General features: G+C 43.9%; 1 pseudogene; it reads right to left on the bottom strand.

The window, feature by feature from the left end:
- Positions 1-6,084: 6,084 nt before the first annotated feature.
- LOC105722978 (DNA dC->dU-editing enzyme APOBEC-3G-like) lies at positions 6,085-11,870 on the bottom strand (annotated as a pseudogene).
- Positions 11,871-12,847: the final 977 nt, after the last annotated feature.

Here is a 12,847-nt window from a genome sequence, read left to right as displayed (position 1 = left end):
CTCTCTCAGGCAGGTTCCCTGAGGGAATGGAGGAGCAAATGAGAACGGAAAGCCTGGACTGGATGATTCCTACCTGCTGCTCCATTGGCTCTGGCCTAGGCAAGACAGGTGTCTTCTCTGGATCTCCAGTGCCTGCTTGTAAAATGAGAGGATTAAAGTGACAGATTTCTGAGATACCTTCAGCTATTATTATTATTATCTTTTGCTTTTTAAAAAATGTGTTTGCTCAGTTGTTAGGGTCTGACAATAGCCTTAAGTTGTGTCCCTCTTAAGTTTATTTGCACTTAAATAGGAATCAAAGCTTTCCTTGGTACACAGGTTAAGCTTTACTTTCCTCCAATCCAGATTCTAAACTAGTAGAATGAAAATTAGTTTTTGTACTGTAAAGGTCCTAAAGATTTGGTGGCCCATTGCTGAAGTGTGTTCTATATATTTGATCATTACAAATCTGTAAGTGACCCCATCTGTGGCCTTGCCTAATTTAGCTTTCTTCTCTTTCTCTTTTTCTCTCTTTCCCTTTCCTCCCCTTCCCTTCCCTTCTCTCTGTCCTTATTTCTCCCCTTCAGCTGGAAATAAAGGGCCAGCCCTCTCTCTGTGCCTTTTTGGGCCCATCCTCTGCTGCAACCACGGAGACCCTCAGGAGCTGCCGTACTAACTCTCTCTCAGAGATGACGCCCAGTGATTACCTGGCTCAAGTCATCCCAGACCACCCTGAGGTAGAAGGCCTGACTGGGGAGGTAGGGCTGGAGGAGTTGGAGAAATCTAAGCAGTATGACCAGAGTGACTTGAGTAACAGTGAAGAGAGTGGTTGGAACAAGAAGAAAACCAAAGTCAACAAGATCTGGAATTTTGTGAACCGCAGAAAAGGGGCCTCCAGCCAGAAAAAGCGACCCCAGTCCATGCTTTTACTGGGAGACACCTCCAGGCTGTCAGAAGTGAAACCTAAATTCAGGTTCATGGATCGAATGAAGTCATTCAGGAGGCTGAAGTCTTCTATTGGGACCTTCAAGTACACTCCCCCTAGGAGCAGCAAGATCCAGGAGGCACAGGATACCCCAGATATCTATCAGATGAGGAAGGCTGAGGAGGCCCCGAAGCCCTTCCGCCATTCCTATGCCGGCCCCATCAAGGGCATGGAGCCCTTCCTCACAGACATGCAGGGGCTTGGGCAAGCCTCCAAGAGGGTGAACCAGAAAGTACTGTCCTTTGATGAGTTTAGCATCCATGTGGAGGACGACTCCTGGCAGGAGAAGGTCCCTGAAGAGCTTCAGGGTGAAAGGCAAGGCAGAACCTACCTGAAAAGCATATTCCCCAGGGGCTGTGAAGGCCTGAGTACATGGGCCGATGATGCTGAAATTCTGAAATTTGAGGCTGCCATCGAGGACTCCACCTTGGAAGCAGACTTGCAAGGTAGTTATGAAGGGAACCCTGAACACCGGTGCCGAGAAAAGGCTGCACCATTGGGCGTCATCATCAAATTCTTTAATAGTGTGGCTGAGGTGGCCCGCAAGTGGCAGGCATTCACCCGTGAAGAACCACAGTTGTCCCGCCACCACCATGAGGCCTGCTTCAGCAGTTGCAGCAATAGCTTCATCCGGGAGGGCACTGCCTCCCTGTCCTCCTTACCACTCAACCTGTCCTGCCAGGCCACTGAGGCCTCACTGTGGAATAGTACCTTGGGAAGGCTTTGGCAACATCCCCGCCACCTGAAGCCCTCACAGAGCTTATGCACTTTTGAGATGAGCATTGAGGGCGAAGAAATGCTGGACCAGGACCTAGCGGGTCCCTGTATTGCTGCCACCCCTTCCCCAACCTTTACCATCTTAGAGTTCCAGGACAACCCAGTGCAGCAGAACAGCCATGGGCATGGCAGTCATAGCCAAATCTACTGCAGCACCTTCACCAGGGAGCACTCCTCCTCTGAGGAGCTTGAGGAAGACACTGAGACCGTGGTCAGCTTCCTCAAGGAAGACGACAATGACAGGGAGTTCCCTGAGCTGGGTGTCAATGCAAGGAGGTTTACCACTGAGGTTGTCATGGAAAAGCTAGAGGAGAAGCTCAACGAGATGAAGGGGCAAGAGGCTAGTAGGGGGCCTGAGGTATCCAGCCCTGTCAGGCAGCCCCAGGAGCCTCAGTTGGAAATGGGGACAGCAGAGGCAGAGGGCAAAGCCGGCGAGCCCTACACTGGAGTCTGTGGTGCTCAGGTAAGGCTGCTTTTTTTTTTCTTTTTTTTTTTTTAATCACTATTTGTAACATTCAGGACACCAGAAGCCAGCTAAATTCCCATGCCCAGCCCCACCCAACCCACCTCCAGCCAGAAATGTCTCAAAATGAATGTTCCCAGTAGTCAGTTGCAAGAGGCTTGACTGATCCTAAAACCCTGGGTGACTTTTGCCTCTTCTTGGAGCTGAGTTCTTATATTCACACCTCAGTTCAGCCGTGGACAGAAACCTGAAGCTCTGGGAGTGGAAGGAGAGTCACTATGATTCTTTAATGATGTCAAAGACAGCCATGACCTCCTGTTTTCCTTAGGTGGTGAGACATTTTTCTGGCTTTGGCTCCCTGCCCTCACCCTCCAGTATCAGCTATATGCAGAGACTAGGGTCAAGGAAAGCTTCTGGGCTGGGTGTCGGTATATCTGTATTTGTGTCAGTAACAACATTCTGTTATTTGACCTGAAAAATGTAGTCCTAGGACAGCCCACTAACATTATTCTCCCAGCATTCATTTAGTATAGCTTTCTGTGGGGACCTTGCAGGGCCTTGTCATGTACATTGTTTTTATTTAATGCTTACAGTAACCTTGTGAGGTAGGAGTGATTATCCTCATTTTAGCAGCGAAGAAACAAGCTCAAAGATGTTGAGTGAATTATTCAAAATTATACAGATTATGAAAGCATTTGGGTTCAAATTTGGGTACTTACCTTTGAGTCTAAGTCTAGTTTTCAGGAGGTTTAATTTTAATGATGATGGGCAGCCGTTTACCACACCCTTACTCAAGGACAAAAAGAAATATTGCAGAAAAGTAGTAGGAGGAATGTTGAATACTAGAAGGGATTCTCTGGCTTTGAGAATTATGAATGTCTTTATGAGGGAGTATGCTATAATACTACTGTTTCTCCAGATTATTTTAGAGCCAAGTATTTTTTAAGCATGAAGTTATTCTTGAGGTAGCAGTGTGTGGGTGGATGGATTACCTTGGTAGTTCTTGACCTGTTCCTGCCATCTCTCATATCTCACTCTCAGAGAACTTGGGCTTCATTAGGACAGAAGTAATAAGCCTGCTTTTTCTGAAATGATATTAATATGTTTATGAGCATTCTCTTTCTATATCATTTATGGTAAGCTTTAAGGACATAAAATTTGGCATAATATGGTTGGGAGTAAATGTTATTGCAGAGATTTTTAAGACCAATAATCAAACACATGTAATGACTCTATTAGCTGATAATTGCAGCTGGGCACTACATGTCCAAGGTTACCAGTGGCCAGGAAGAGGGTCACAGATGAGCACATCACCTTACTATGGACTGGACACAGAGATAAATTGTGGATTTTTTTAAAGCACAGGTTTTGGAATTACAAAGGATTGGATGTGACTTGCCCTTTCATCTGTGAAATGGGGTTAAATACCACCTACTTAAGAGGGCTCTTGTGAGGATCTAAAGATCCATTGTATGTAAGCTACCCAGGCTAGTACCATTCATAACATGTTGTGGGACTCTACAATGTGGTACCAGCTGTCATTATTATTGAAACATGGTAAATTATAAATAAATGTGAACAATATTCAGCCACAGAAATAGTTCAAAACAGTACTGTTGCAGCAGCAGATTGATGCAATTGAAGAAACTGTCTGAAAATCAGGAAACACTGGGTTCTAGTCTTTTCTTTAGCCTGATTTGCTTTGTGACTTCCAGCTAGCTATTTCCTCTCTCTAGGCCTGTTTTTCCATTTGAAGGATTAGTTTCTAAGGTTCTTCATGCCTTGGCTTTCTCTAGTTCTTTCCTTTCACATAAATCTGTAATTACCTATGTCCAGTGGGAAACTGATCGTCTTGGTTCAGCCTAATGCCTCAGTTCCTACTGGCTCTCCTCTGCAGGCTTCCTGTGCCCTCTGGTGGTTTCAAGGAGATGCTGCATAGCTTTCCTTGGGATGTTAAACACCAGTCAGGTCCTGAATGTCAAGGGACATTGATGTGGTTTAGGGGCCCTCTTCGTCCAGTCACTTCATTTTACAGATGATGGGGACACAGTCCTGAAGAGAAGGGATTTCCTTGGACACATGGAAACTAGGAGGCAAGTAGGATCTGAGCATTCCAACATGGGCTCTGACACAAATCTTATTATCTTTCTGGGTTTCAGTGCCCTCTTAGCCAGCTGGAAATTCTCATCTTCAGCTCACGCACCTCCCAGGTCTGTTGTGGCTAAATTGGGATAATCGATATGAAAACAATGCATTATTAAGCAGCAAAGTCCACATGATTGCATTGGATTATTATATACAAATGGAAGTGAAAACCCTAGTAAGCCAAACAGACTCAGGTCCTTCTGTTTTACAGGGAAACGGCCTTGGCAGGCTTCCTCTGGGGTGCTTCATTTTTGAGATCCAGTCACCCAACCCTCCAGAACTAAATAGCGCTTGAACTTGTGATTTATTTGGTCCAGATTTGTCTGTGGTCAATTATGGGGCTGCTATCTTAGCCAAACAGAGGGTACAGTTTTAAGGGGATGATGTCACAGGGCAGAGATGAGGTCTTACCAAGGGTCAGTGAGGTCTTAACATTTCTCCATGCCTCACTCCCTGCACCTGGAAAATGAGGAGCGTAATACTAGTAATTAGAGCTAACATTTACACAATACTTATGGTGTGCCTAGGCATTGCTGTGAGCATTTTACATATGTGAATGTATTTCATCATCACAACTACTCTGTGAGTCAAGGACTATCTTTAAAATGAAGATAATATTCATAACTACCCTATAGGGTTGTGAATATGAAATGAGTAAATACACATAAGTGCCTATAACAGTGTGTGGCCAAGAGTCATTGTGCAATACATGTTAGCTATTTGCATTAGTTGTTAAAAAGCAGATGTCGCAAGAAGGGACTGTACCTCAATCCTATCCTTAGCTAACTATTTAGTGAGAATTTGGTGGACTAAAAGTTGAGGAAGTGGAAAATAATAAGAATTCATTAGATTTGTACAGGACTTCATACTATCCAGAATGCTTTCCCATATATAAATTTATTTGCAAAACTAATTATAGTTATCATTATTGTTATCATTATTTCCACACGACAGATGAGAAACTTGAAGCATGACATATGGGAGAAAAAATATTGAACTTGGAGTCGAAAAGCTTAAGTTTCAAAGTCCTGGCTCTGGTACTTTACCAGATTTGTGACTTTTGATTTTAATCAGTTTGACTGTTGATTTTCTTCATTTGACAACTGGAAATAGAAAGTCTCCTCTGCTTCCTTTTTAAGGAAGGAAAAAGATGCGGCTATATTGAACACTTACTATATGCTTTTACATTTGTTATCTCATTTGATCCCCTCAGGAAACATTTAATTACCTCACAGTTCTGCATGGCTGTGGAAGCCTCAAGAAATGTAAAATCGTGGTGAAAGGGAAGCAAACAAGTTCTTCTTCACATGGTGGCAGGAAGAAGTGCTGAGCAAAAGGGGAAAGGCCTCTTTTTTCTTTTTTCACATTTGCTAGTATTTATGTAAACACTTGCAATTCATGATACAATCACAGAGGGAAAAATATAAGAAAATATTTAGTATTTCATTGTATTCCTCTACATATAAAACCAATTCATATCCTCATTGGATTAGTAGATTTGAAACTTTTCTGAGTGTATTGAGCACAATCTTACTACTGTATCGCATAAATTTTTGATTGAAGGTAATTCACTCTAATTTTTAAAAGAATCTGCTTGGTCAGAGCACTGCGTTGCTGGCGTCTGTGATCAGCTGGAGATGGTGGTGAACAGCCTGCTTGCATTTCTTGGAAGAAGATCTTTTATTTGGCTGCTCAACCCAGGTCTCTGCCTTCTTTAGAGACTGAGGCTCATCCTTCAGTTTCCCTGATTCTGGAGAATGGCCTGCAGCCTCCTACTCAGGGCTTGGCTGTGCTCATCTAGTCCATCCCAGGGCTGGAATGGGCGTCCCTGGTGATCCACGAAGGTGTCCCAACAGTGCCTAAACTCATTGTATTTCATCATGAAAATTGGGGCCCCAGCTCTGTCCAGCCTGCGCAGGCCCTTTTTATATCCCTGTTGATAATCATAGATGTGGGCAGTGAAGATGCTCAGGCTCACGTGTGGGATCTCTTGAAGGAATTTAGCCACCTCCTGGGCACAGCTGAAGCAGGGGCTCCACGAGATGAAGCAAGTGACCCTGTAGCACTGGGCCAGGTCCAGCTTCCAGAAGGAAATCAGGTCCAGGAAGCATAGCTCTGCATGGCGGTCTTCAGGGAAACTGGGATTATTTGAAGCCTCATTGAGTATGATGCCCCTGTGCTGGTCCAGCCAGACCCAGGTGTCATTGTCCTGGCACTCCACCTCGTAACACAGGTAGGTCTTGTGCTGTCCAAGGACCGATGGGTCATTGGTAAAGTTGTAAGTGAATGTGCCTGGATCCATCAGGTGTCTGAGAACCTCTCCCAGTGTGATGTGCAGTAATGTATAATGTTTAGACAGTTTTGCGAAAGCTTGTACAATCTTTGGTTGTACACGAACTTGTCCCAACACTGTTGAAATTCACCATAATTCATAATCTTCATGGTGGCATACAGACTGTCTCTTTTCTGACACAGTTTGTGAAGCTCCTCCCAGTAATGTGGGTCCCAGAATTAGTAGCGACAAGCCACGAAGATGGTCAGGGTGACCTTGCTGTCCTCGGCCCAGAACTTGGCCACATTTTTTTCACACACTGGACAGGGGCTCCAGAATATGTACCAGGTGACCTCGTACTCCTGGTCACTATGCAGCTACCAGTTGCAGAACCAATGGAGGAATCTCATCTCTAGGTGTCATTGAGGCTTCGAATAGACATGGCTTTGAAAGATCTTTGCAACCAAAAGGGGACTTGAGGAGTCCTTTGTTTTCATTTTCACTTCGTAGCACAGCCAGATAGTATTCTGATGAGAAAGGATGGGTCTATTATAAAAGTTGTAGAAGAATGTGTCTGGATTCATTCATGCCACCATGTTTCTGTTCTGAGGCTTCATCTTTGACCAGCTAGTCCCAAACATGATCTTCGTCTGGACCACTAGGGTTTCACTTTCTGGAAAAGGCCTCTTATAAAACCATCAGATCTCCTGAGAACTCACTTGCTATCATAAGAACAGCAGCATGGGGAAACCACCACCATGATTCAATTACCTTCCAACAACAGATAGGTATTATGGGAACTATGAGATGAGATTTGGGTGGGGACACAGCCAAACCATATTATTTCACCCTTGATCCCTCCCAAATCTATTGTCCTCACATTTCAAAACACAATCATGCCTTCTCAACAGTCTCCCAAAGCCTTAACTCATTCCAGCATTAAACTAAAAGTCCAAGTCCAAAGTCTCATCTGAGATAAGGCAAGTCCCTTCCACCTATGAGCCTGTAAAATCAAAAGCAAGTTAGTTACTTCCTAGATACAATGGGAGCACAGGCATTGTGTAAATACACCTGTTCCAGATGGGAGAAATTTGTCAAAATGAAGGGGCCACAGGACCCATGCAAGTCCAAAATCCAGTGGGGCAGTCAAATCCTAAAGCTCCAAAATGACCTTCTTTTACTCCATGTCTCAAAATAGGTCACACTGATGCAAGAAGTGAGTTTCCATGGCCTTGGGCAGCTCCACACCAGTGGGTTTGCATACTACAGTCCCCCTCTCTGCTTCCTTCACAGGCTGGTGTTAGGTGTCTACAACTTTTCCATGCACATGGTGCAGCTGTCAATGGATCTACCATTCTGGGGTCTGGAAGATGGTGGCTCTCTTTTCAAAGCTCCACTAGGCAGTGCCCCAGTGGGGAGTGTGGTGGAGGGGCTCTGACCCCACATTTTCCTTCTGCCCTGCCTTATCAGAGGTTCTCCAGGAGGGCTCCAACCTTACAGCAAATTTCTTCCTGAATATCCAGCCATTTCCATATATCCTCTGAAATCTAGTCAGAAGTTCCCAAACCTCAATTCTTGACTTCTGTACACCTGCAGGCTCAACACCACATGGAAGCTGCCAAGACTTGGGAAGCTGCCACTACTTGGGAAGTTGCCACAGCCTGAGCTATACCTTGGCCCCTTTGAGCCACAGCTAGAATGCAGGGTGCCAAGTTCCCAGACTGCACACAGCAGGGAGGTCCTGGACCTGGCCCATGAAACTATTTTTTCCTCCTAGACCTCTGAGCCTGTGATGGGAGAGGCTGCCATGAAGACCTCTGATATGTCCTGGAGACATTTTCCTCAATTAACATTTGGCTCCTTGCTACTTATGCAAATTTCTGCAGCCGGCTTGATTTTCTCCTCAGAAAAAGGGTTTTTCTTTTCTGTCATATTGTCAGGCTGCAAATTTTCCGAACTTTTATGCTCTGCATTCCTTTTAAACATAAGTTCCTATTCCAAACTATATCTTTGTGAATACCTAAAACAATATTTTTGAAAGCACCCAAGTCACTTCTTGAATGCTTTAACTGCTTAGACATTTCTTCGACCAGATACCTTAAATAATCTATCTGCAGTTCAAATTTCCACAGATCTCTAGGGCAGGGGCAAAATGCCACTAGTCTCTGTGCTAAAACATATCAAGAGTCACCTTTGTTTCAGTTCCCAACAAGTTTCTCATCTCCATCTGAGACCATCTCAGCCTGGACTTCATTGTCCATATCACTAATAGGATTTTAATCAAAATCAGTCAACAAGATTCTAAGAAATTCCAAACTTTCCCATATCTTTCTGTCTTCTTCTGAAGTTTCCAAACTGCTCCAACCTCTCCTTGTTACCCAGTTCCAAAGTCACTTACACATTTTTGGGTATTTTTACAGCAGCACCCCACTTTCTGTGGTACCAATTACTGTATTAGTCTGTTCTCACACTGACATAAAGTATGCACCCGAGACTAGGTAATTTATAAAGGAAAGAGGTTTAATTGATTCACAGTTCTGCATTGCTGGAGAGGCCTCAAGAAACATACAATTATGATGGAAGAGGAAGCAAACATCTTCTTCCTATGATGACAGGAAGGAGAAGTACTGTGCAAAAGGGCGAAAAGCCCCTTATAAAACCAGATTTCATAAGAATTTCTCACTATCATGTGAACAGCAGCATGACGGTAACTGTTGCTGTTCAATTGCCTTTCACTTTAATTATCTTTCACTAGGTGCCTCTTATGACATGTAGGGATAATGGGAACTACAATTCAAGATGATATTTGGAGGGGATACAGCCAAACTGTAACAATACTCATAACCATACTCAGAAGCAGCTAGGGCAGTGGCTCTTGTTTCCATTTCACAGATGAAGAGATTACACTCTTTCTAAGGGCACACAGAGTGAATCAGTTGTATATGTGGGATCTGGACACAAGGTTCTGGCCCTCAGGCCCATGCTGCTAGGTCTACACTGCCTTTCATTCCATTCTGGGGTCTCTTGAGAATTATTGAGCCCAATTTCTCTAGTCTCTTACTTGCTGCCTATTTCAAATCTAGTGGCACAACTTATGCACTATGAAGGGAACAATAGTCAGATTTTGCCATCCAAATTGTCAACTATTCTGGCCTCTCTTTTCCTACCCTCTTACATTAATCCCACACACTCTGGATGGGTTTAGTTCCTTCTTCCTAGTCAATTCCTGTTAGAGTGCAAGGAAGGGCTGGGCAGGGGGCTTCTTGAGTGAGCAACACTGTCCCTCTGTGGTGGGCTCTGCTCTCCAGACCCTCAAAGTCACTTAATAACTGGCAAAAGGGTTTGACTGCTCACCACTTGTTGAAAGAAGTCAAAATATGTGATAGAAAAAGAGTGAGACTTTATTATCTATGCCAGCAAGGGGAAAAGTGAGTGAAAAATTTTTACTTTTCAATCTGTGGAGGGAATGCTGTGGTTTTTAAACAGAGAGTTTGGAATGCAGAAGAGTCAGGGGATGCTAGGAGGTGCTAGGTGACGTGACTTGCTCCAATGGTTCATCTTGAATTATTGTTTCATCTGATGTAGGGACTGGTGTCATTGTGGGCCCTACCAGGTTACAGATTAATTACAGTCAATCTTGTTGTCAGTCTGTATCTGGGAGTGGGTTCCAGTCTTGAAGTAATCTTTTATTGGAGAGAGAATTCAGGAGGTGCCTCGTTGCATCAGGATTTGGCCCCTGAAGATTCCTAAGCAAATATATGACCAGATAAGTGAGCATGATGTGAGCTTAACAAGCATCCAGATAAACAAATGTGCATAAGGCATGGGAGCATAAGGTGAAGTGTTAGAGCACCTTCCAAGACTGTATTTCAAGACAAGAGAAAACACACCTGCAGTTTTTCTCACTAGGCAAAAGGATGAAAAAAATGTTGTAAATGCAGTTTGAAGCCAAGCTGCTCAGTAACAACTTGACAAGAGAAAGCCTAAAATGGGTAAAGCATCACGGTGTCACATTCTTTACTTACCACATGTTAGGAACACTATACAGGAACTGTGTAGACAAGGTATAATGCCAGATTTCTCAAGGGGCTTTAAACAAAATTTTTTTTCAGATAGAGTTTTAATCTTGTTGCCCAGGATAGAGTGCAATGGCGTAGTCTCAGCTCACTGCAGTCTCCACCTCCCAAGTTCAGGCGATTCTCCTGCCTCAGCCTCCCAAGTAGCTGGGATTACAGGCATGCACCACCATGCCCGGCTAATTTTGCATTTTTAGTAGAGATAGGGTTTCACCATGTTGTACAGGCTGGTCTTGAACTCCTGGCCTCAGGTAATCCACCCACTTTGGCCTCCCAAAGTCCTAGGATTACAGGCGTGAGCCACTATGCTCAGCCCCAAGGGGCTTTTATTGGCTCTATAAGTCAATTTTCATTTCTTAAAAGAAAGCACATCATTCCAGTCAAAGCTTGGTAAAACTCCTTCTACCTCAAATCAAAATAATTTAATTGTCCAGTCCCTTCCATTGCTGAGCCTCAACTGTTTTTTTTTCTATCTGTTCAATCAGTGGGTTAGATTTTACAACCTGTAAGGGGGCTTTAAGCTCCAACAGTTTATATGTTTATGAGACAAGGTGAATAAGTTAGGGTTAGGAGGAGTGATAAAAAAGCAATTTTGAGACCTTGTCTTAAAATTCATAGATTCAGTACAGTCTCTTATACCTTCTGCAACTCTATTTGCAGTATAAGCAAGTGACTTTTACTGTTCAGAAGAATAAACTGGCTGGTTTCTGCCCTTAGAAATTGAGTTAGCATCTGTGCAGAACCCTTCTCTGGGTCACACAAACTGTTAAGTCCTCCTCACATACAATTCTTTGAAGAATGAGCGATATAGGTGGAAGAAATCTGTACTGTGTCCACAGTGACTTAGGAGTGTTGAGAAGGAATTTGAAGAATGTAGAGGCTCAGCAGCTATTCATTTTGTCTAGAAAGGCACCATGGTAGATCTGTAGTCTTACAGACATACCATTTACTAGTTGTGTGATTTAGATATTACCCTTTTTTTCTTAAATCAGTTGCCTGCTTTACATTTGCTCCACTGCCTGATGTCTTTTAGGCTGTTAGTAGTTGGGCCTTTGCTTGCATTTATTGATGACATGCATTAACCCTGGTCAGATCTGGGGGCTGGATCAGTTAATATTTCTAATTGGAAGCTTTGCTTTTTAAGCCGTGTGTTGGCCTGCTCCCCACCTCCATTGAGTAACTAATTCTGGTTGGTTTTCATTGCAGGCCTTATCTCCCACAGCTGAACCATCACCAAGGACTCTGCCACTTAAAATCCTTCTGGAAAAATGCCAGTCTCTGCCCGTCTCACAGAGTATCCCCATGGAGCTGGACCAAGTGGGCTGGAGGAGACCTATGATGCTTTGCTGTGGTATGCCTTTTATGCCCTGGTTTCTATGGCAGGACATGCTAGGCAGGCCTCATGCTTTGACTCTGTGTTGAATTTATCCTCTTCCCCACCCTGTAATCTCACAGTACTGCTCCTCATTAAAACCTGAAAATCCACTATTCAAAATGCCTTGGTATAGACTTTGACCTCTCCATGCTCTTCTTTTAAAATGCAGATATCTTTATTGGAGTACTTATTAAGTCAAAGCACTCAAATTTCCTATTCTCAAAGTCTCATGGGGCTTTTATCCCCCTCAGGCCCTCTGTACCCAATGCTTTCAGAACTCATATACACCAGTTGCTCCTCTTCACCCTCTTCACAGTGATCTTATATACACCCTGCAGGCCTCAAAGGGACTAGTCCCATAATGCAAACCCCACATGGGGTCATTCTAACACTGCTTCTCTTCTATCTTACACAGACGTGCTCTCTTTGGGTTTCAAATCCCGCCCCCTTCACTGACCATCAACTGTGGAAATCTCCTCAAGGCTCAAGGCAGCTTCACTTAAAGCACTCAAAATCCAGACACTTAACACTTCAGTTACCTCCCAGAACTTCAGAGTATGCCCTTTCAGACAGCCCATGGGCACTGCCTGCCAAATATTTGTCATTTACAAACACTACCTTCTGCCACAAATGGAAGGAATCCATGCTTTTGGATCCCTTTGCCTTATACCACATCCTAACCGCCCCTAGGCCCTTTTACAGCAACACAATTTGCACGAATGCTGTGATTCTCAGGACCTCACAGTATTCCTTTCTAAAGGTTTCTTTCCAAAGT

The sequence above is a fragment of the Aotus nancymaae genome, unplaced genomic scaffold (genome assembly GCF_030222135.1).
Source record: "Aotus nancymaae isolate 86718 unplaced genomic scaffold, 86718_ANA_hifiasm-v0.15.2.pri h1tg000073l, whole genome shotgun sequence".
In the NCBI taxonomy this organism is placed as follows: Eukaryota; Metazoa; Chordata; class Mammalia; order Primates; family Aotidae; genus Aotus; species Aotus nancymaae.
The sequence above is the reverse complement of the archived record's forward strand: the minus strand, read 5'-3'. Positions and strand labels throughout refer to the sequence as shown.